This window comes from Macaca mulatta, chromosome 4 (genome assembly GCF_049350105.2).
Source record: "Macaca mulatta isolate MMU2019108-1 chromosome 4, T2T-MMU8v2.0, whole genome shotgun sequence".
Classification (NCBI taxonomy): domain Eukaryota; kingdom Metazoa; phylum Chordata; class Mammalia; order Primates; family Cercopithecidae; genus Macaca; species Macaca mulatta.
Window position 1 is genome coordinate 160,467,659 of NC_133409.1, and position 25,068 is coordinate 160,492,726.

General features: G+C 37.4%; 2 long non-coding RNA genes across 3 annotated transcripts in view; one reads left to right on the top strand and one right to left on the bottom strand.

The window, feature by feature from the left end:
- Positions 1–19,711, top strand: part of LOC144340750 (uncharacterized) — an 81,358-nt gene extending 61,647 nt beyond the window's left edge. Inside the window, exon 3 of the long non-coding RNA XR_013417044.1 lies at positions 19,215–19,711. This is a non-coding gene — a long non-coding RNA (uncharacterized LOC144340750). The remainder of the gene's footprint in view (positions 1–19,214) is intronic.
- Positions 2,421–15,391, bottom strand: LOC106997843 (uncharacterized). 2 transcript variants are annotated; one of them, XR_013417041.1, is made up of 6 exons: positions 14,878–15,391; positions 8,083–8,992; positions 7,842–7,932; positions 7,346–7,439; positions 6,867–6,913; positions 2,421–4,954 (listed from the first exon to the last, which is right to left on the bottom strand). It is a non-coding gene; the product is annotated as an uncharacterized LOC106997843 (long non-coding RNA). The 2 variants fall into 2 exon arrangements; XR_013417042.1 differs by lacking the exons at positions 7,346–7,439; positions 7,842–7,932.
- Positions 19,712–25,068: the final 5,357 nt, after the last annotated feature.

Genomic DNA, 25,068 nt, shown 5'->3' on the forward strand with positions numbered 1-25,068 from the left:
TGCAGAGAAGCCCCTAGACCTTCTAACTGCATGTCTTTCCTCCCTCACACATGGTCCAAATCTCTCTTAGCTCCATGACTTTCCCTGAGGGCCTCCCCTCTGTACTTTCAAATGTATCATAATTTCTGCCTGGAATACCCACCCACATTCCCATTGGTCTAATTCCTGGTGATCCTTCAGTTTCCAGCTTAGATGTCATTACTTCAAGACATTCCTGATCTTTAAACAACCAAGTCCCTTCACATGAGTTTCCTCCCTTATAACACTGTCATTTGCTTTTAATTACTTGTAAATGTCTGCATTCCCTGACGGGGTAAATTGTGGCATCCTCACTTATGACTTTGTACAATTTGTACCACAAAAAGTTTCAGGGCAGAGAGAGTAAAGAGGCATAGAAATCTCAATCAGGTGCAGTGGTTCATGCCTGTAATCACAGCACATTGGGAGGCCGAGGAGGGTGGACCACAAGGTCAGGAGTTCGAGGCCAGCCTGGCCAACATGGTGAAAACTCACCTCTACTAAAAATACAAAAATTAGGCAGGCGTGGTGGTGGACACCTGTAATCTCAGCTACTTGGGAGGCTGAGGCAGGAGAACCGATTGAACCGGGAGGCGGAGGTTGCAGTGAGCCGAGATCACGCTACTGCAGACTGGACAACGGAGAGAGACTCCATCTCCAGAAAAACAAACAAACAAACAAAAGAGGCATAGAAATCTCATGTGTGCTCTGTGATCCCTGGTTTGGGACAACTCTGCCCAGTGACTTCACTGTTATTTAATTTGCACAGAAAGAACATCAAGGCCAGCAGAACTGCTATTCCCTAATAACTTGAAAGTTTAGTGAAGGAGAAACTGTGTCTGTGTTATACATCAATGAATTCTCGCTCCTAGCACAGTGCCCGGAATTTTTCAACTGACCATTGCTAAATGTATAAATCCCCCCCATTACCGTGTTCTGGAACTGCACTGTCCCATTTGGTAGTCCCCAAGCCACATATGGCGACCAAGCACCTGACATACGGCTTGAGATGTGCTGAGTATAAAATACACACCAAGTTTAAGACCTGGCAAGAAAACATCTTAGTAATTTCGTATTGATTACAAGATGAAATAACATTTTAGATATATTGTGTTAAATAAAACATGTAATTAAGATTAATATCACCTGTTTACATTTGTGGACTAAATAATTTGCATTTGAGGGTCACAGTAGGTGTCTATTGGATAGCACTATTCTAGACTTTCTTCTGAGACATTGCTCTATATCCAAACATTCACTGAATACCTCCAGGTGATGTCCCACAGACACTAAACGCAATGAAACTGAATTTATAATATTTCTCAATAACTTGCACTTCCTCTTCAGATGTTGCCTCAGATGTTAATGGTTGCAATTCATCTGGTTACCTAAGGCAAAATATTGGACTATTCCTCCACTCTTATTTTGTTATGAAAAGACTCTTCCAATTTTCCCTGCCACAATGCCATTAATATGGCCACTGGACTCGCCAGCATAAATCCCCATCGGCACATCTAGGAGACCTTTTTTGACAAGGCATAAGACAGCCTCTGGCTGTCATCAGATTACAATCTACCTCTTCAGGGTCTCCTCACTCTATTGTCTCACTCACCCCCTCTACTTGATACTCAGAAAAAAAGCTCATATTGACTTCGTATGTTTCAAAAGTATATCCTTACAATACCTTATCATTCTCATATTGCAAATGAAGAAACTAAAGCAGAGAGGTCAAATAATTAGCCCAGCATTTACACCTAAGTGATGGAGCTGGTATTTGAACCTAGACCATCTGACTTTGGTATCTGGGCTCTTAACCAATGCTCTTTATTTCACATCCACAGTAATTTCTATTCTCTGACCATATCAAGATTTCTCACACCTTTGTAGCTTTACAAATGTTGTGTTTTTTCTTTGCATGAGAACTTCCTCTGTCTCCTCATTACTTTATCCACCAGATCAATTCTTTGAAATCTTTTAAGATGTATCTCCAAAGAAGCCTGTGTGTCAATTTATCAGACCTTACTAGAAATATTTAGCAGTTTTTCTGTGTGCTTGCCTAGTATTTAAAACAATATAAATATTACATGTCTTCCTCATTAGAAAATGTATTTTCCATCTTAAATTTTTACCATCAAGCGCAGTGCTTGACAAATAGCTGGTTCCCAATGAACGTCTAGTGGATTTTTGCCTGCGGGGGTAGAGAGAACAGGGTCATATGAACAGGACAACTTTTGGTCAGGAGGTCTTCAGATTGCTGATTGAGCTGAGATTGTCTGGACTCTTAGATTTCCCATTCTAATTTGAGAAACATTGAACTATACAAGAATGAAGTTCATTCTAGTTATTCTAGGTTATCATTCATGGAGCTATTGTTGACAAAAAAGTCATGAGATTTCAGGGCAGTGTTAGAGCTGAGACCATTTAATAGGTAAAGCCCTAGTTGCACAAAGAAGCAAATTGAGATTAGAAAGATTAATAACTTATCCACAATGACACTGCAAGTTAGTATCAGAGCTTTGCTTAAACCTGCATTTTCTGACTTCTAATCTATCCATAGTTTCTGGCTCTTTCCTATGAACATACAAATGCTAAAATGATTTTATGTGTTTATACACATATACACATATATCTTCACTGCTAATGAACTGTTTCAATAAATGCACGTGTTTGCCTCACGTAAAGCCTGGATGTATTTGTGGGAATTATTAGAACTAATATAAATTCAGTGATTTATACATGAGATCATCTTATTTACTTCTGAACTGTATAAAGAAATTCACAACTTCACTTTTCCCCCAGGAGAGGAAAAAAATCTATCCAGTCAACAGTTTTCCAACAAAAAAGGCAGTGCAAAGGAATCAAGTTTATTGAGTTCTGCTGACTTACTTTTCCCAGTTTTCAATGCTTCCATAACTACCATTATGATAGCATAAAAGCACTAACATTTTTATAATAATTGTCCTTTACCACGATTTCTGAAAAATGCTTTACATGCTTTATCACATTCAATCTATAAAACAACCTTATGAGATTGATCACAATTACAATTTCCTATTTTATAGTTGGAGATACTAGAGCCCAATTTAATAAATGCCACAGGGTGATAGAACTTTTAAGTGGCAGAAGCTGCACTTATATTTTAAGTGAATCTGACAACAAAGCTTATGCTTGTAACCACTAATCCAGTCCATGTGTTTTTAACTGTATATTTAATTTTTATCCAAAATGATGGACTCATAGAATTAAAGACCTAGAAATGATATTGGATACTGCCTGATCCCAATAAGTCACTTAATAGAAACACAAAGTGAGGTTCTGGAACATAGGTGAATCAACCTCTCCTGGACTTAGTATGCTTACAATTTTTCCATATTTTTCTATATCACACAATAAAGTGCTTTGCATAGTGTACATACTTAATAAATATGGAAGACTGACTCTCATGGATTCTTCCATAACTATATACAGCCACATAAACACATGCATATGCATATATGTGTATCAATGTCTAGCCTATGTGTTTCCAATAATACAGAAAGTTAGAATAACAGCCAGCTTGTCAAAACATAGCAAAAAGGACCACATTTTGGAAAGAATTACAGTATCATTACTGTTGACATGGGTAGAATAGATGAGTGTCCCCTAACTACTGCCTGTCAGGGCCTACTCCTATCTCAGCACTGAGTTTAAATACTACTCAGCCAGCTGCCTGTGGATTTAGCCAACATTGCATGTCAATGCAAAAGTCTGATTGCCCAGATGGTTATTTCTAGGCCCATGACCAAAAATAGTAACTGAGCATGGCTGTAAGGCATATCACCCTACACATAGGCTAGTGGTTTCTTGCTTTCTTCATATATCCCTTTCTGTGCAGAATGGGCATGTAGATGTTAGCTATTTTAATAACTCTCACTAGGAACAAAAAGAGAGAAACAGAAGGATCTGGGCAGCAATCTTCTAAATCTGTGAAAATCTCTGTATTACTTTGCCCCTCATATCTTCAACTGCATTCTTTCTTTCCTCACTGTTATTATTGGATATAGAGTATCCACTCTGTGAACTTCCTTGAGCAAGTTTTTTCCTTCCTTTATGTATCCCTTCTATCATCACCAGCACAGTAACTTTGCACTTGAAAAGCAAAATAAAGAACTGTAACAGACACAAAACAAACAGACCAAACAAACAAACTTCAAATGCTCTGAGGGAAAAAAATGGAAGAAGTTCCAATTTTAAAGTCTGACTAGCCCTTTGCCTGCCCTAAGGTAAGAAAATGCTGGCATAATGCGGAAAATCAGATCTCTGAGGCAGTACTTTTAAACAATTCAACTTGTGACAAGAAATAGAACAACCCTCAAAATTTCATCAGAGCAACTTTGATTAACAATTCTGAATCCCTAAATGGTTAATTAGGAACTCTCTCTGAGGCAAAAACTGGGGAGGCTGTAAAGATCTGGAATACCATCTTTGCCCTGACATGCCCTGGGTTTATGGGGAGCCACTCCTGGTTACATATTTGGAAAGAGATCATTTCATTGCCTTGGAGGGGAGCCTTTCTTCTTATAAATTACATTAATTCAGACCTTCGTCGGTCCTTCCTGGTTCTGTTTCAATAAACAAACATAGGAATGAATTGTTCTGAGCTTGCTTTGTTTATTCTAGTTCTTTCCTCCACCAGCTCCCTTTTCTGATTTTTCTAGTACCCTAGGCAGAGGATTTTTACAGGGTAAAATTGTTCCTTTCAATGTTAGCATTTTTTCTTACATTGGAATAACTTGGTTCAGCTACTCTGACCTTGAAGTCCAATCTCCCTTTCCCCCACTGTAAGAAATCATCAGGAGCTGTAAGGTGAACAGCACCAAGTTTCCATTTCTTTGCAATCCATATTGACATGGTGAAGGTTATGCTGGTTCCAAAGGAAAAGGGACAGCCCATCATCCTAAAAGAATGATAGATAAGGATTAGGGTTAATACTGGAAAACATTTAGAAACTGAAAGAAAGACTGCATTCATGACAGAAATAAAAGGGGCCATTCTTTGGCAAAACATAAAACAGCATCTGTTGAAACAACTCAAGTTCTGAGCTGCTTTGCATGACATCCTTTGTTGCCCAAGGATGGCAGCTTCTCTCAGGCCTTTGAGGACATGAAATGATGACAGATACGGGTCCTGTGCCAGGAAGCAAGAAAAAATCACATTTTGATGTGCAACTACTTGATTCTTAGCCATTTAAAAATACAGAGAGGAGGCTGTCAATTGCATGTAATGAACTGCCTTGGTAACACTAGGTGATTAATTTCCAGCTTTACCCTGCTCTATCATGTACTGTGGAGAGCATATTACCAGAGCTTTTTGGCTACGAGGGAAAGATCAACCCTATGTGTGTAATCTACTCCAGGTGTACCAAAGTGGGCTCTTTGCCTTTTTTCTTTGGCTCAGTACCCTACCCCAATGACATTCTGGTGTGATGCATTGGCTTTTTCTGTGTGCAATGTTTGTAATCACAAAGTCCAGAAAATTCCCATTCGATTCACGTATTTATAGCAATAACTCATTTTTGTCAGTATTTTTAACATTATACTTTTTGGCTATAAAATGGGGAAAACAAAAACACAATTTTGGTCACGCTTTAAACCACAGAACTAAATAGCTGAGGTCGCCTACCACTTTAGATTATTAACAAAGCTTTTAATACACACAACTGATTGTAGGTATTATTAGAAACAGAGAGGATGAATGTTTTAAACTACCAAGGTCATTCTCATTAGTATGGTGTAAAAAATAGAAAACATCAAATACATACACTCTTTGCTATTTCATATTTATTCCTAAAACATTTCAGATATATCTGATTAAAGGACTGGTAACTTTTCTTTCTCCACATATGAGGTAGCTAATAGATACCAGCCTTGTTGGGGGAAAAATGGACTTTGTTTTACTGCAAGTAGATTTTATGACTTTTTCTTTTGATGTCTAAACCATGAAACATGCCAGGGGCACTTTGTTGTCTGTTTATAGTACCTATGTACACTCTTAATGAGTTGCCAATTTTTACTTCCTTTAAGAGACCCTAATGGTAAAACATTTATCTACATATTGAAAAATTCATTTAAGCATGTTCTGTGTTTCCAATGAGGCACCATCTAATGGTCCTTTTAATTAAATGTTGATTCCAAGGATTTCTCTGTTGTTTAAAGTTATCGTTCAGCTTGTTCATCATGGATTGCAGACTGGGAGACATGAAATTTAATTCAAACCATGATTTTTAAGGGAGGATTTGACTTAAATTATTTTAAAGATAACTTAAAAGGGGTGTACGTACTTAACCCTGAGAACTTAGTGATGACAATCTTAATATTAATTCTGTTTTGGCCTCTCCGTTATAATTCCAGACGTGGAAAGACTTACTAAGTAAGCAAATCTTTGCCAACAAGTTGCTTCATGAAAGAAGGTTATTTTTGTTAATTGACCAGAGGCAGCAATTAGGTAACAAGCTGCAGCAGCTGATGCACACCTATAGGTTGGTAGGTGTCACGGGATCTCAGTTCTATGACACTATGGGGTGGTGTCACCCAATTTCAGGCTCAGCTATTCTTAAGAGGAGTCAAATAATTTCCACTAAAGTGGAAATTACTGGTAGTGGGAGAGGACAATGTTGAGACAATGTTAAGCTGGAGTGAAATTTGTAAAAGAAAGCCACAGAATCGATTCAAACCCAAATCTAGTGTCCGGAGTATGTAGGAAGACGTGGGTATTTGCAGTATAAACTCCATTCTCAAATGGCTTCTTCCCTTAATATACTTGGAAGTCCCTATAGCTGCATCTGGGGTTAAAGAAGCAATATTGCCTACCTGAGTGAAGCATGTCCTTTCTCTTCTTCGGTGAGCTTTCTCCATTTCTGAAGGGAAAAACAAACAAAAAGTATTACCTACTTTCTTTCCCTTACTGCTAAGAAAGAATCTGGTCTTTGATTAGGGAAATCTGTTTCCCTACTCAAGAAGAAACAATAAAAGTCCTTTGTTGCAGTATCCAGTGGACCCTAAGCTGACTTTGTATCAGGGCCCATTTTTACTAATTAATCACCTGCACTGCAGTTCCTTAAAAGTGAAAGTTCTACTGAGTTGGTTAAGGATGTCTTTCCTGTCTCCTTCCAGAAGCTTTACATAAATGTTCAACACAATTTTTCTTGTTACACTCTCCAAGGATTATCATAGATGGTCACTTTAGGCATGGTTTTCCAGAAACTCCCCTTTCTGCATGAGCTAAAATATTAAATGTACAAAAACGATTATGTTGGAAATGCTGTACTTCAATGCTTAGATTTACTTACATTAAAACTAAAAGATCACTGGGTTGGAAAGTGAAGAAAACCATCTTGGTCCTGGATGAGACTGTGTCAGAACCTGGAACAATCTTCTCAGGGGCTCATCAACAGAATAAAAACATGTAAAACATCTATCTTTTTTGTTTCTTTAGCCTATGAGATGGCTACTGAAAAGTTCCCCCCAATATGTTCCACTTTATATAAGAAATTGTTCTCAATATAAGAAAGATTTACTGAAATATTAATAAAATTTTAGAGAAAAGGAAAAATAAAGAGATAATTATGCAAACAATAGAGCCAGTAAGAGGCAGGGAAGCATCTCTAAAATCCTAGCAAGACCCTTAGGCTAAATTAAATAGTACTAATATTTATTGAGCATTTTGTGCCATGTACTTTACATATTTAATCTCAATTAGCATTCTTAATAATCCTATGAGGTAGATATTATTATTCTCAATTTTAGAGATAAGGGTCTGGGACTCAAAGAGTATAGGAAACTAACCTCAGCAGTTGTTAAATGGTAGAAGGTGACACTGAATCCAAGTCTTCCTAATTCCAGAATCCACATTCTCCTCCCTCCACCACTTGGGCTCCTGGGCAACAGAATTAAGTGAGCAAATGCTCTGTGCAACTATTCCACAAAATTGTTTTTCTCTGACTTGGGATTATTTAAGAGTCAGGTCCCATCCAATATCAATGTTTGGAAAGTCATGGGCAAAGCCAATCTCAGATGCAGTACTTACAAATACTCAAGTTCAGGAGACTGGTGTGTTGCAGGGTTAAAACCGGGATCCTGGTTTACCTTCATCTCCAACTCTCTTCTCCCTCAGGATGAAGGCTCAGATCAGTTTCATCTATATGATATGCCTGCCTGACCTGGAGAACTTGGCGTTAAAGGAAATGTGTTTATCAAATGTGTCATCTTATCCTTGGAAGGCAACTAAGGATCAGAGCACAGCTGCCTTGATTTGTTTCATCGAGTTATTCCGTTGCAGTTACGTGGAACATCAAAAAATGTCAAGAAGCCTAAAACGTGGAAACTTGTTTAATTCTCTCCAGCAATGGCACTAACCAAAGCAAACGAAACTTTGACAGAAGAAAGAAGCAATTGTTTAGCCTTGTCATGTCCTCACAGTTAATAACACAAAGGGTATATTCACAGTGCAAAGATACTTTCCCTTTCTCTCAAAATAGGAGACAACATATTGTAAGATATTTTACAGACGTCCTTCCTCATAGAACTCTGTAAACTCTACTGGCTCAAGAACAAAATCAAAGTTTCAATTCACAGAACCGATTCATCTTGCATTTTAGGTACTCTAATGATATATTTGTACTGTGTGTTGCAACCTATAGAAGAAATGTACTTCTTCATTTTTCCTGTTTGCTGATGACAGATACCAGTGGCTTACCTTTTGGTCTGTGAAACAATGATTTCTTTTCAAATTTGAAGTCTGAATAAATATGCACCACAATAGCTGCCTTTGACCCAGAATTTTTCTCTAATCATTATCTTCCAAAGAATTTTTCTGCAGTTTGTTATCCTCTAAGTTCTGAATCACATCTGAAACCTGTTACAACTTAAACTTCTGGCTCCCACTCTTAAGGACTTGCTGTTTCATCAAATCTTCTCCATTTTTCCATCAGTGAAACCTAAAATAAATTCAAAATCATAAGAATGTAAGAGAAAACCTAATGTTCTGTATCATGGCATAATTTTACTTGGAGAAACCAAAATATCTGAAGGTGAGTTCTTCAAATCTTAGGTGACAACAGTTAACTTACTATAAGCAATAGAAAAATTTAAATATTAGAACAAGTGCTACAAAAGAATGTACATTTTGGGACAGAAACTTCCATATTGGTAAATCTGCCACCCTTCTGAATAATAAATGATTTGATTTTACCTCCTCAAGAATCACTCCACTGTGCTCCTCTTTGGAGACTTCTGGGGCATTGTTACAGTTTTGGTTAGAGTGGAAAGCAATGATATATAAATGTATTCTTTGATTAATAAAAGTATTTTATAATTTTATATGTATGCCCAACTCAGATGTTACATTACAAAACATCATTACTGGCTGAGTGCAGTGGCTCACGCCTGTAATCCCAGCACTTTGGGAGGCCAAGGTGGGTGGATCACCTGAGGTCGAGAGTTTGAGACCAGCCTCACCAACATGGAGAAACCCCGTCTCTACTAAAAACACAAAATTAGCCGGGCATGGTGGCACATGCCTGTAATGCCAGCTACTCCAGAGGCTGAGGCAGGAGAATCGTTTGAACCCAGGAGGCGAAGGTTGCAGTGAGCCGAGATCTCACCATTGCACTCCAGCCTGCGCAACAAGAGTGAAACTCTGCCTCAATTAAAAAAAAAAAAAAAAATCATTAGTTCATAATAAAGTTTCAAAATAAGCAAAAGTATGTATTTGCTTCACTTTGACAGTTCTCATTAGTTTAGGGACTCCTTTTTATATCAGCTTTCAGATATGATTCCTTGTCAGGTTAGAATGTTTGTGTAAAAATCTAACTCCAAAACTCAAGTAGAAACACTATTTTTACAAACTATACTCCGCATCGGGATCTATGTATTGTATCCCAATGCATGGTAGAGTTCCTTATTACTTTTGACTATGTTTATACATATGAAATCAACCGCATCATTGCCTCTTTCTTCATTCTGACCATCCTAACCATTGGTGTGGTCTGCTGTGTGATTGATTTGGTTTCCATAATTGATTGCTATTCATTGGCCAGAATGAATGACTCAAGCTCACATTGTGTTCCAACTCATCAACAGAGAATAGTTAACGTCTACTTTGGAGCACAATTTGACTTAATTAATAAATATTGCATTTTAGCAATTGTCTGGTAAGGGATTTATTTCTACAAGCTCAAACCTACTGCTAATTTCAGAGAAAAACTTCAGACTACAGAAGCTTCAGATCCATGTCTAAACACAGGAAATAGGCCAGACATGGTGCCTCATGCCTATAATTCCAGCATTTTAGGAGGCCGAGGCAGGTGGACCATTTGAGCTTGGGAGTTTGAGACCACCCTGGGCAACATAGTGAAACCTCATCTCTACCAAAAATACAAAAAATTATCCAGGTGTGGTGGCATGTATCTGCAGTCCCAGCTACTCAGGAGCCTGAGTTGGGAGGATCAGTTGAGCCCGGGAGGTCCAGGCTGCAGTGAGCCGAGATCATGACACTGCACTCCAGCCTGGGTGAGAGAATGAGACCGTGTCTCAAAAGCAAAAGCAAAAGTAATAACAAACAAACAAACAAAAACAACAAAAACAACAACAACAACAAAAAAAAAAAAACAGGAAAAAATGCACCTGATCAAAAAAAAGAAGAAAAAAAGAAAAAATCTAATTAAAATGCATTTATTGACCCTACTTTGTTATAGTTTGCTCTGTGTTAATGTATACGTATACACATTTTAAGTCATTCTTCAATATTCACCATCTTTAGGAACATACTTTTGAAAATGGGTTACAAACTCTCTTAAAACTGCTAATGGAAGATGCCAAAGAAGAAGAGGACTCCTCGCCTCCAAATGTGGGAGAAGGCCTTAAAGTCCCCTTCTGTAACTGAGAAGCAGAATACTCCCATTGTGTTAGGTTGCTTGGCAGCTGCAGCTGCCACTCAGACTTCTTATCCACACCAAGCACTTCCAAATACAGGAAAGAAGTTAGACTTTGTTTCTCTACCCTATTTGGGTAATAATTAAATGTTTCAACTAGAAACCTCTTCACTCTGGCATCTGAAGCATCATTTTAGTGTCAGCTTCTCTCGAAAGGGGCACACATGCACACACACACGCACACACATGCATGTACTCATACTTGCTATTTTTTTTGTCAAAATGTTTACTACGTTATGGGAAAAAAACTTTTTCTCTTTTCTTGAAATAAAATTAATTTCTTTTGTTTGTTGTGTTTTCCTTCAAAATGTCAATTTGAACATTTTTCACTACTCTTCTGAAACATTTATTCTCTTTAAATCACAATTTGTACTAAAAAGGCTCTTCGCTTGACAGATGTGGACACTAAAAAGGAAACTAATTACTTCAAAAGCTATGTGTAAATAGAAGGCAATTTGTAAGCATCCCATGTGAAATTAAAAGCCGCCATGCCTATCAGACCTTGGGAAAACTAAAGGACCTTCATATCCCATAATAGAACTTAGAAACAGTAAGTGCCTCTTACTACTTGTGAGCATGCATTTCAGCCACAATAAAGTAAACTAGTCAAATGAGTATTGATAATTAACACATTTAAAAGCATTGCAAAAAATATAAATATCTACTATTTCAATGGCTATTCCAACCTAGGCACTATTTTCAAAACTGTGCAAGAGTAGTGTTGTCATTACGAATTTGATCAATATACCCACTTCTGCAGATTATTTAAAAAACAAAAACAAACCGAGTCTAGGTAGATAGGTTAATAGAAAAGTATTAACCAGTTAATTTCCATTACAAGACAATACATAAGAAACATTGTGTGTTTTTATTAAGCCAAACATAGATGCCTAGATATAGTTACATATACATCTAACACTTTCTTTCTATCTGCTGGTCTCAATTTATCTGATGCTCAAATCACCTTGTGTGTACTGCATATACCATATTGTAGCTTCTCAAGTGTTGGAGTACTTGAAACTGTCATGTGCTTTCATTTAAATTTTTAAAAATTCATGGATATAACATACATAAAATAAACCACTGCTAGGAAGGAGTCACCTAGTATTTGAAAATCATAATCAACCAGGTGCGGTGGCTCACATCTGTAATCTCAGCACTTTGGGAGGCCAAGGTGGGCAGGTCGCCTGAAGTAAGGAGTTCAATACCAGTTTGGTCAACATGGTGATACCCCGTCTCTACCAAAAATGCAACAATTAGCCAGGTGTGGTGGTGTGTGCCTATAATCCCAGCTACTGAGGAGGCTGAGGCAGGAGAATCTCTTGAACCCGGGAGGCAGAGGTTGGCAGTGAGCCAAGATCGTGCCACTGCACTCCAGCCTGGGCAACAAGAGCAAAACTTTGTCTCAAAAAAAAGAGAAAATCATAATCAATAACATTGAATTGCTGAAGCTCAAATTCAGATAGTAGTAGATGAAAACAGGCTAAAACATATAACATAACAAAAGATGAATTTGGCAGTGGATTTATCCTGTGGCAGTGGTTCTCAAAGCATGGCCAGAGAACCACAGGGTTTCCTAAGACTCTTTAAAGGTTCGAGAAGATCCAAACTATTTTTATAATAAACCAAGATGCTAATTTCTCTGTTTCACTCTCATTCTCTCACAAGTGTACAACAGAGTTTTTCAGAGGGGTTTTAACGTGTAACATTAAAACAGAATGTTTAGAGAAGCAAATCTAAGAATCTAGCTTTCTATTAAGCCACACAATAAAGAAATTTGTAAAAATTTAAAACAATGCTGTATTAGTACATTTTGTGTTGCTTACAGCAGAATATCTAAAAATTTATTTTAAAGGAAGTTTATTTAGCTCATGGTTCCACAGGCTAAGGAGTTCGAGGGCATGGCCCTGGCTTCTGGACAGGACTTTCATGGCACATCACAACATGGTGGAGAAGGGCAATGGGAAAGTAGACATGTATGAAGTGGAGAAAACCTAAGGGCATCCCGGCTTTATAAAAACCCACTATCACAGGAACTAATTCATTCCCATGAGAACTAATTCAATCTTTCAAGATCGAGAACTCAGCCAGGTGTGGTGGTGTATGCCTGTAATCTGAGCTACTCAAGAGGATGAACCGGAAGGATCCTTTGAGCCCAGGAGTTCAGGGTTGCAGTGAGCTATGATTGTACCCCTATGCTCCAGGTCGGGTGAGAGAGTGAGACCCTGTGTTTAAAAAAAAAAAAGACTGAGAACGCACTACCACCAGAAGAGCACAGAGCCATTCATGGGGAATCCACCTCCATAACCCAAATACCTCCCACTAGGCCCCACTTCCCAACACTGGCACATTGAGGATCAAATTTCAACATGAGTTTTGGTGGGGACAAACAAATTATATCCAAACCATAGCAAATGTCACTCATTTTTTTGTTTTTTTGAAAAAGATAGTTATTTCCTATTAAAATATACCATTCGTGTCAAGATGCAATGGGATTATTACTGTCACTTTAAAGCGAATTAGTAATTAAATAGTTTTAAATTTTTCTATTTTAATTTCTAATATAAATATTGAGAGATACGACCCACATTAACAAAAGCTTTCTTTTTTGGGGGGAGGGGGTGATTCTCAAAAATTTCCTAGCATGTAAAGAAATCCTGAGACCAAAACATTTGAGAGTGCTATTTTATAGCATTGGAATCTCAATTCATTTCTAAAGCCTCAGTTACTAATGCTGCCAGAATCAAAATGAGAGTGGCACTTCTTATAAAATTCTCCCAAATTATAATTTGGAAAGATTAGATCCATATTTCTTGTATTGATGCTTAATCAACAAAATACAGCTAACAGAGTAATTTTAAATATAGGATTTAATATGGTTAATTCCGCCTGGTCCATTCCTGGACCACCGCTCTTCCTGAGGACCTAGCTTTGCCATTCAACACCAGTCTGCTGGGAGGCATATTGCTTGGTGTATATTACATGCCCAAAAAGTGTTTGCTGACCATTTGTTTTAAACCTACTTCCTCATTAAAGTCTATTTGATTATTATCAAGTTTATTCCTTGTTTTGACTTCATAATTATCATGATGGTCAGCAAATCAAGGTTAACAGGCATTGGTGTAGTGGTCAACCCAGTACCCCCCAGAACTATCCTGGTTAAGCTGAAATCCTTACTCTAACACTTGCTCTTGTGTGAATGTGAACAAGTGCTTAAACTTCTCGGCACCTAAATTACCTCATCTGAAAATTATGAATACAAATAATACCTTCTAACGACTTTGTTATGCAGATTAAATAAACTAACACTTGTAAAAAACCAAAAACTGAGCTTAATAAATAATAAATGCTATATAAGGATCACTAAATAAAATATCACCTAACTTCAACTGCTGTTCAGAGCAAGTGCATGGATAACTGTGATTTGGTTATCAGAGAAGCTTCCCAGAGTTTTGATATTTAAATAGATGCAGATGCCTGAACTCAAAAATTCCCATGACTAAAAGTTAAGAGTAGCAGGTTAAACATGAGCAGCAACCACAAACACACTGAAATACTGAGAGGAGAAAGGCCATAAAACCTCAAAATGTAGACACAAAATCTTATTAGATGCACCACAGAGAAACCCAAACATATTCAACTAACAAAAATGAAATTAAATAACCAATTTCAGCAAAAAAAATAGAAAGTTGGGCCAAGTCTTCTACCTAATTTGAGTTTGTTTTTAATTGATACGAATGCCAGCATAGTTTTTAAATTATCACCTTAATAGTGTCTTTACAATTCTAGCTACTCTTTACAAAGTGTCCAAAAATAATGAACACATAGAATCATGTAATGCAGTCTAGCTAAAAGCAAAGAAAGAATTAGACAGTTTATAGAACACTCACCCCTCAGCTTCTGCAATTTCATGTGGGTTGATTTTCCAACTTATATTTTCCAACAAGATGAAATCCCTCTTCTACTTGCCAGACTCTAAGTCCCAAAGATGCAGACGTACGCAGAATGGATGGACCGTCCTCACCAACACTGGAGTGTGCTCAATTTCCTGCAGTTTCATTATCATCATGCCAAATATCCCAGCCTCTAAGCTTGTTTATGACGAATGGCAATGAATAACTTCCAATTTTCTTTATAGCTTTGTTTTGTTCTTTTCCTTTAAGTTTATATGAATTCAAATAACTAGATAGGATGAAGCATGTTACCAGAAAAGTTTTGTTCAATGAGCTTTGATACCACATCTCTTCAATTATTCATATTTCACTCAAATGGAATAAGATCTGGAAAATATAAATTAAAAGACATAACTGGAAAAAAAACAGACAGGGGAATTTCCCTTGAAATGGATCACAGACTAAAACTTGCTAAAACTTTGTCACAGAAACATATTCTAGTAACGGGATGGAAAATCCTCTGGTCTGTTCCATCTCAAATGGTCACACTAGAAGGAAAGGTGCATGTATTCCACAGAGCTCACTGCTGAGGAAGCTCATTTAACTTTATAACAATATTCATCTGACGTTATCAGTAGGAAGCAACATATTGGTCTTTAGATAAATAAAATACAATAATAAATAAAGAGCTAAACATTGCTCTTCAGATGTAGTTCTTTAAAGCAATGAATTTTAAAAATCTGAAATGGAAATACAAATATTGAAGTACCTACAAACTTAGAAAAAAAAATCAGGCTTTGAGATTTGCAAACAAAATGCTTGAAATGAATTATGAAATCCCAACATGTAGCTTTTCCCTGTGGATGTTTAGGCAGGAAAATTCCAAGTAAGGAAAGTCCATTTCTGTGATAACCATCAAATGTCTTTTGGTTTATCTTATTTATGACCGGAGGCCTTGCCATTCAACACTGAGTATCATTCTGTTTAGGTTTCCACAGTGGTGAGCTGCCATGTTTGGGGAGATGCAGCCCATAATAGCTTATGGAGCAATAAAGGGGCATCTTACGGAGAAGTTCCTCATCCCTTGGCTGTGGTACTGGTGCCTGCACAGCATCTGCCTCCTCCTTAGTCTTGTGACCACACTGAAATTGCTTTGCTTTGTTTCCATGCCATACTGGAAAAGCTCTCAATCATTTCTCCTGCCATGTCTATAGGAAAACAGAAGCAGGCCAATCATGCCCTTATGACATTGCATGACAGGCAAGGTCCATTTTACAAAGCAGTACTGTAAAGTGAAAAGCTTTGAACCCTCTTCCGCCCCTTACTCTTACTCTTAAAGCCAAACTAAATTAAACCTGCAGCATCTCTGCATTTTACCCACTTTTATCAATATTATGGAAAACAGGCTTGAACACCAAATATGACCAAAGATGAAAGAAAGCTATCATTTATTGAGGGGAAAAGAAAAACTGTTTAAGTTAACAGTGATGGGCAAATTAAAGGAGGATTTATTTAGCTATAGAATAAGTAACCAAAATGTCTTATTAAATATCTGAAATAAAAACACCAAGGGCCAGCCAAGTGCAGTGACCCACGCCTGTAATCTCAGCACTTTGGGAGACTGAGGCGGGCCGGATCACCTGAGGTCAGGAGTTTGAGACCATCCTGGCCAACATGGTGAAACCCCGTCTCTACTAAAAATATGAAAATTAGTTGAGCGTGGTGGCGGGCACCTGTAATCCCAGCTACTCTACTCGGGAGGCTGAGGCAGGAGAATCGCTTGAACCTGGGAGGCAGAAGTTGCAGTGAGCCGAGGTCGTGCCACTGCACTCCAGCCTGGGCAAAAAGAGTGGGACTCCATCTCAAAAACAAACACACAAAAAAACAGACACTGAGGGCATAGATACAAACTAACCAAGAAAATTATAAAAAGAGTAGAAATGTTCTCGTATTTCAGTTTAGCAGCAGGGTCACATTCCCTTGTTAAAGAAGCATTTGCACTTTCTGGGCTTGTGAATTAAGTGTGGAGAGGCCAGGATCTGCAGCTGAACATTTTTGGATTGGGCAGGCAATGGGAAAAATAAAGATTTCCCTCAAGCTCAACAATTTCTGTCCTCTGAATAGGGCAAATGTGTCTGAACACATTCAAAAGGTCCCTTTGCCTTAAAACGTGAGAAAATCACATTGTAATAGCTAGAGAGAGGAATCTGGAGCATATTCACACATGGAATAACATCATTTGTTGACGTCAAGTTGTGTCTAAGAGCCTACTACTTAGAATACTTGGAAGAGAACAGTAGAAAGGTAAAGATTATCCAATGGAAAGGATGTTCCTCAAACTATTTATGTATTCATTTCTCTTCTTGGGGAAGGAAAAATCAATAATTTATTACAAATGCAGCGTTCTCAGAGAGGTTTCCCCAGTTTTCTGAAGAAACAGAAATTTTCCAAAGCACTGTAGTTTATTTAAATTCTATTAAATGTCTGATAAAATCATAATATAAATATAAATAATATGCATGTGCAATAATGTCTATATAATGTTTCAATAAAAAAGATTTGTGAGTATTTTCAAAGAAGTCAGGATGGTAACTTAAATTTTGAATATTGTATGTGGGAAGATATAACCAAGTGGACATACACTTTAATTAGCTAATAAAGTCTGTGAAAAAATTACTAGTTGATAAAATGGAGATTTGTTTTTATTGAACTTATAATAGTCAATATATAAACAGTGTAAATTGTGCAATAATACAAACGCCTCTATTTTATATTTTCTTAAATTTTCACAACTGTACTGACACATGATAAAAAAACAAACAAACTATGCTTTTCATTTTACCAATAAAGAAACTGAATATCCAAGAGAACAAAATAACTTATTTAGAGTAACAGAGGTCATAAATCACCAAATCAAGAGGAACATTTGGGACTTTAGGTTCTGTTTAGAAGCTCTGCTAAATTATACTTTTGATGTTGCTTCCCTACGTTAAATTTAAAAGATGTTTTGATCAACTTAAGACAATAGTTTGTATGTATATATCTAAGTATTTATATATTCATATATGAAAATTTACATATATTTATATACATAAATATATACATAAAGTTTGTATGTATATAAGTATTTTTATATATAACTGTAGGTTTATAGGTAATGTATTCTTTACATAGAACTATCGATTTACATATAATTTATATTACATATATATAAATCCTAATGGAGTAAGTCACGTGTTGTTTTCTATTGGTCATATGCTAGCACAAGAATAAAACTCTACAAGGGAAAAACAGGAACACAAACTGAACCTTTAAATATAAAGAAACTTCATTACGCAGATTTTTTGGCGTTCCTGAGATGTCTGCAGTGTTAATACCCTCCAGGTCAGGTGTATTTAATGGCCATTTGGATCAAGGGCCCTTGGTCTTGCCTGAGGCCCTCAGTTCTTCACCCAGACGTTAACTGACAGACACTGAGCAGCTCAGAAAACCCTCTTACATGATAGAAGTGCTCAGTCAATAGAAGCTTCTCTACTAATAGGCATACAGCACATTAGTGAGATATCCACCTACAGTTTTAATGACCTGAATCCAACCTTCTCACACTGTAAACCTATTTGAACTCTGAAAATAAACATGGGGTCAGATTTTGTTGCATGTATCAACATCAAACTTTAATTTAGCAAAATCGTATTGAATAACTACTTAGTTCTCTATATAAGGCTATATGAGGACCCACAGAATGAGAATGCTTATATTTTGTTGTTCTGTAGAATGTATATCTTACCTTCTGTTATTTTCTCCAAAAACACTTACATCTTGGATTAAAAAAAGAAGGGACATAAAGTGTAACTAGTATTTCTAAAGTAGCTTTTTTTTTTTTTTTTTTTTTTTTTTTTTTTTTTTTTTTTTTTGAGACGGAGTCTCGCTCTGTCTCCCGGGCTGGAGTTGCAGTGGCCGGATCTCAGCTCACTGCAAGCTCCGCCTCCCGGGTTCACGCCATTCTCCTGCCTCAGCCTCCCGAGTAGCTGGGACTATAGGCGCCGCCACCTCGCCCGGCTAGTTTTTTGTATTTTTTAGTAGAGACGGGGTTTCACCATGTTCACCAGGTTGGTCTCGATCTCCTGACCTCGTGATCCACCCGTCTCGGCCTCCCAAAGTGCTGGGATTACAGGCTTGAGCCACCGCGCCCGGCCTCTAAAGTAGCTTTTAACTCTATTTGTTTATATCAATTTCATCATCCCACCTTAGTGTATAACCATCTTAATATCATACTGTAAGAGTCTCCCCGGGGCCTGAAAGCTTAAGGAGATGAATAACTCCTCCCTTCTCAGGTCCAGTTCCAGGGCGCAACTTGCGCCAGCAGCGTGTGCCAGCAAAATAGCAGTAGCAAGAAGAAAGCCAGCAGAAGACACCTACCCTGGCCGGAAGACAGGTACCCTAAAGATCGAAGAAGGGGCCATCCGGGTACAACGTAGCAGTTACGTCAGACTAAGACACTTCCTGTTTATAGGAGACTATAAAACCTTTGCCCTGTTCTCAGTAGGAGCTGACGCCATTTTAGGCCTCAGCCTGCTTGCACCCAGGCGTTTGCTAAAACAGCATGTTGCTGCACACTGCCTCATGTTGTCTGTTGGCGCGCTCTCGGGGTTCGAACCAACACAAGAACCTTACACATATCATACTGCACCAAATAAAAATAGTCTAAAATAACAACCAGCCAATATAGGCACAAACCTGAAAGTGTCTTCATAGAAATAACACTTTGATGTACTTGATAATCTAAAGTGTAGATATTTTATGTGGAATAAAGTTTGAAGAGAGGTATACCAATTGAATGTCAGTCTGTTCTTTGTGAGAAAACAATTATCTCTTCGAAGAGTCAGGAAGGCTTTACTAACAAAATAATATACCAAGGACTGTGTGAATAGTGAAATTCAGAATACTTGAGACCATGGCCCTGGGAATAAATTGAAATGTGTGCAATTTTGAGCAGATTTGAGAACGGTGTCCGCATTTCTTTTATATCCCTCACATGACCGGATGCACCAGCTGTACCATTTCTGTCACTGGTTTACTCATCTCCCTTTATACTGTCTCTTGCTTCATGCTTTGCAGTGCCTGAGGCTGAAGCTCGTGACTGATCATGCGCCTCTATTCCCTAGGAGTTTTACCAATGAATGTCACCTCTCCTGTTTTAAAGATGAGCAAGTAAAATCAACCAACATAACACCTGAAGATAACAGATTCTCTAAAATGAATATTTTAAAACAAGAGAAGTGACGTGAAGATGGAATGAGGCACGGATGCAGGCACTGTGCTCTGATCCTGTATTTTTATGTATGGAGCAAAGCTACACTGGTTGCTCAACCTAATTTCAAGGTAATGTTGCTTGCAGCATGCTGAATTCAGCAAAACCAAATAAATAGAAACTTTTTCCTGACCCATAGGGAAAGAAATGACACCATTAATATATTCTCAGTGTTAATTATTTTCCACATATATTTACCTTTACTTCCTTGGTATCTATTACCACTTATCCTCCAGGAAACATTGGTGTTAGTAAAATTCACAGAGCTCATATAAAAATAACAATAGTAAACCCTCATAACATTAATTCTAACTTTTTTTGAGAACTTTCTCTTTTCCATGCTGTACATGCATTAGCTCATCTAGAACACTCATCATCATTGAACATATACAGAAAGTATAAATACATTTATCTTTATTATATCAATGAGAAAAACTGAAGTTTAATGACTACAGTAGTTAAGGCAACACTAGCTGCTAGAACAGATAAGCCCTGAAATCTTAGCAGCTAAAATATACATTTATTTCTTTTTCTTACACATAACAGTTTGATGAGAGTGCTGAGTGGATGGTCTGCCATGTAAGGATTGAAGACTCAAGCTCTTTATTGTCGTAGCTCCACTATCTTCAGCACTTGGCTTCCAAGGTCACTGTGGAAGAAGAAGAAAGAGGAAAGCAGGCACACTTACTTCTTAATCATTGAGAACCAAGAAATAACACACTTTATTCCTGCCCACCTTCGGTTAGTGAGAGCTGGTCACATAGCTCCATAGAGATGCAAAGATGATTAGGAAATTGAATCCATGACGGGGAAGCCTGTGCTTAGCAACATCTCCACACAATGGGTGATGCTACAAATTTTGATGAACAGTTGGCCATTTCTGCCAGAGAGAGAATGAGCTACTTTCCTAAGAGCCCCCTTTAGTAAGTAGTAAAATTGGAATTTGAACTCACCTCTGAATCCAGATTTGAGCTCTTACTCACAGTGCCATACTTCTGAAAAGATGGCTCATGGTTCATGGGCTCCTCTACTGCCCTGCACATAAGCCTTTGTGATTGTGACTGTGTATAGTACAGTGAAATTACAAACAATGTATATTTCATGGCATTCTACAAAAAGCCTCATTACTTTCTAAAATTCTGATACCCAGAAGTTCTGGAGAACTTATGAGATGGTGGGTAGTTGTATTAGTCAGGGTTCTCTAGAGGGACAGAACTAATAGAATAGAATACATACATATATATATATGTATATAGGGAATTTATTAAGTATTAACTCACATGATCACAAGGTCCCACAGTAGGCCATCTGCAGGCTGAGGGACAAGAAGAGCCAGTCCAAGTTCCAAAACTGAAGAATTTGTCCAGTGTTTGAGGGCAGGAAGCATCCAGCATGGGAGAAAGATGTAGGCTGGGAGGCTTGTCCAGTCTCTCTTTTCACATTTTTCTGCCTGCTTATATTCTAGCCATGCTAGCAGCTGATTAGATTTTACCCACCCAAATTAAGTGTGGGTCTGCCTTTCCCAACCCATTGACTCAAATGTTAATCTCCTTTGCGATACCCTCACAGACACACCCAGGATCAATACTTTTTATATTTCAATCCAATCAAGTTGACACTTAGTATTAACCATCAGAGTAGTTATGTGCTAGGATTTGAATAGAGTCACAAAAAGACATAATTTTCGATATTCAAAGGCTACAATTTTCAGTACCTATGGCGTTTTAGTAGAGAAAAGAATCTAAATGTACAACTTGCCAAGTCAAATATTATTTAATTTTACTTTATCTTTTTGTTAGATCAGTCTCATTTGATAGAGTCATGAGTGGCCTGAAACAGAACTGTTTATCTTACTACAAGCTTTTCAAATATAAAATTTCACAGAGGCAAGCTCTTTATAGATTTTAATATCAGAGATAACTGCCCTCTATGAATACATTTCTATTGGTCATGTCTAAGCTCACCAGAGCCAAAAAAAAAATAGATGCACAAAAGAAAAATCACTGGCCTTCTACTGTCCAACAGCAATGGAGAACTGTAGAGGTTCTAAAAAGATACAAAAATGTACAAAAATGAGAAAGATAATAGTAATCCCTTTCCCTTATGTTCTGTATACAAAATACCCTGACAGAATTTTTCTACGTATGTTGCTAAGTAAACTGAACCCCTCTAAAACTGTAAACCAAATAAAATTGTTATTTAGCTCTTAATGCAACAAATTCAATTATATATTTATTCATTCAACAATATATGGGATAGGATGACAGATAGGATGAGCTGACTGACAGCCTCTAAGAGCAGTGTTTTGCTATTTCCAGGCTCTCTTACATGAGAATGTAATTATAAATTTCTAAATCAAATGCATGAATAATCTACACTTATTTTTAATTCACTTGGAAAGGTCAAATGTAAAATCTATAAATAACTCCTCATACTGTTTTCCTAAAATGTGAAAAATGGAGAGAAACACAAAATTATAGGTAGAAAATTAGCCCTTTTGACAACTAACATAGCACAGTTATCTATTATACTCAGCAAATATTTACTGACTACTGCCTAGGTGCCGTACATTGTGTTAGGGTTAAAAATTTTGAATAATATGTCATTTTTCTCTTTAAGGTGCTTATAATGCAGTTGGGGAAAATATATGCGTTGATACTTCAGAAAACAAATTATACAAATAACATCCGCTAATACAACTTTTCTTAGAGTTCACCAGTGGCCAAATTTGGGAAAGAATTGTATATTTCTGTCATCTTTCTAGAGGTCTGAAAGTGAATAATTAAATTTAATCTGCTGAAAAATAGACAATAATCAAAATATTAGGAATTAAGTTGAGGTTCTTTACTGTACTGAGTTACAGCACGTGATTGATTATGGTCCCATCATTCCTACAAGTTCCCATCATTCCTAAGATATGCGATTTCAAAAGGAGCCACACAAACATGAGAGAGTAACAAATCAGAAGTTTAATTACCACGTTATTATAATTATTCAACTGTCCATAACTCCTAATTAAACCCTAAAATAAATCTGGATTGAAGTGATTAATTTAGAGGAAAGGAAATGCCCTTCTTTGGCCTTAAGTTTAAGTTCTCATTTCCCCCCTAACAAGCTGCTGAGCCCAAATTAATGAGAAATCCAATATATGAACGCAGTGGTGTGAAGTCAAGGTAGCTCATCATGCTGCAAAAGTGGCCAACTCTATTTGTTCTTTTTATGATGTAAGTAAGAGATTGAAAGGGACAGAGAGTGGGGCTGTCATGTCAACTTATGACATCGAAGCAAGAAACAAAAACGAGAGAGCTTCATTCACGTATAATACTTTGTGACAATTTAACCACCAACTATAAATTGGGCCTCATTTGTGTCTTTAAATCTGGCCAAAGTAGCAATTCCTAGGTGTGGTGGATAAGCAGAAGCAATGTGACGAGGGTGAAAAATGGTTCCATAGAGAAGAAAGAACTTTCCAAAATTCTGTTATCCTCCTCATTTTCGAAAGTGATGCCAAGTTTCCACAGTCAGTCATTTGCTTGTTTAAAAAAATTTTCACCATGATATGGTGACATTATAAAACTGTCTAAAGAAAAGTCCAGATATATTGAACTCAATTAAAATAGCAACTCCTCTTTGAGAGGGTGAAGGGAATGCAGTGAGGTGAGGAGAGTGAGTGAAGTAGGTGATTTTCAAACCACCACATGTAATAGCATGTGATTCTCATGATATATGTTAAATCTTTGTCTATTATAACAAATTTAGTAAACTACTTATAACTACTACAAGTAGTTAATAGATACTGCTAATTTGGGAGAAATGAGTAAGGATATCCAAAACCTAATACATTGTTCATCAATACATTCTGAAAGAAGTCTGGCAATAATGAAAATATTATTATAATATATGAACCATGCTCAAGTGCTAACTAGCACCATTGCTTTCAAAGACAACCATGAAATTATGACACTTCACATAACTTATAAACAATTTCTTATGGGTTAATTTTGCTTTGTTTCTTTCCAGATATATTTTTTACATTTCCTTCTCTATTATCTTATACAGTACTTCCAATTTTGTACACCTGTTGCTGCCTGTGAGGCACAATATAGGTAGTAATAAAAATAATTTCAAAGAGCAAGAGCACATTTTCATTCAGAAGATCAAACAATTCATCAGTACCCCTCCTTTCTGAATACTTAACATCCCTCTTACCTCAGGAATTTATCCTATGAAGGATATGAGGATAAGGCTATTTAAGTTTTTTTAATGCATTGAGTTGTTTTTCTCCCACTCTAAACCTCCAAGGCCCTGTCATGACTGGACACATCCAGGACACTGGGGTGACTCACAGCCTGTCTCTGAACTGGCCGGAGTGGCAGCACAGGGTGCAGCTTCAACATGGAGCCTCTTTCCATGCCTCAGGTCTTTGCTCACTTGTCAATATCATCAATAGCATATCCCTAAATGTTACTTATTGCTTAACGAAAAAACAGATTGCTCTACCTGGCATCTAATAGTTGTTAATATCCTAATGGCATTAACGTATGCAATATTGAGCTGAATTGTAAAGCTGACAAAAGCCTATGTGTGTGGAAATGTAATTACAGTGTGAGTTTAATGATAAACCACAACAGTTTCTTTTTGCTTTAATAAACTGTCAGGGAGGGGGCGGAGCAAGATGGCCGAATAGGAACAGCTCCAGTCTCCAACTCCCAGCGCGAGCGACACAGAAGACCGGTGATTTCTGCATTTTCAACTGAGGTACTGGGTTCATCTCACTGGGGAGTGCCGGACGATCGGTGCTGGTCAGCTGCTGCAGCCCGACCAGCAAGAGCTGAAGCAGGGCGAGGCATTGCCTCACCTGGGAAGTGCAAGGGGGA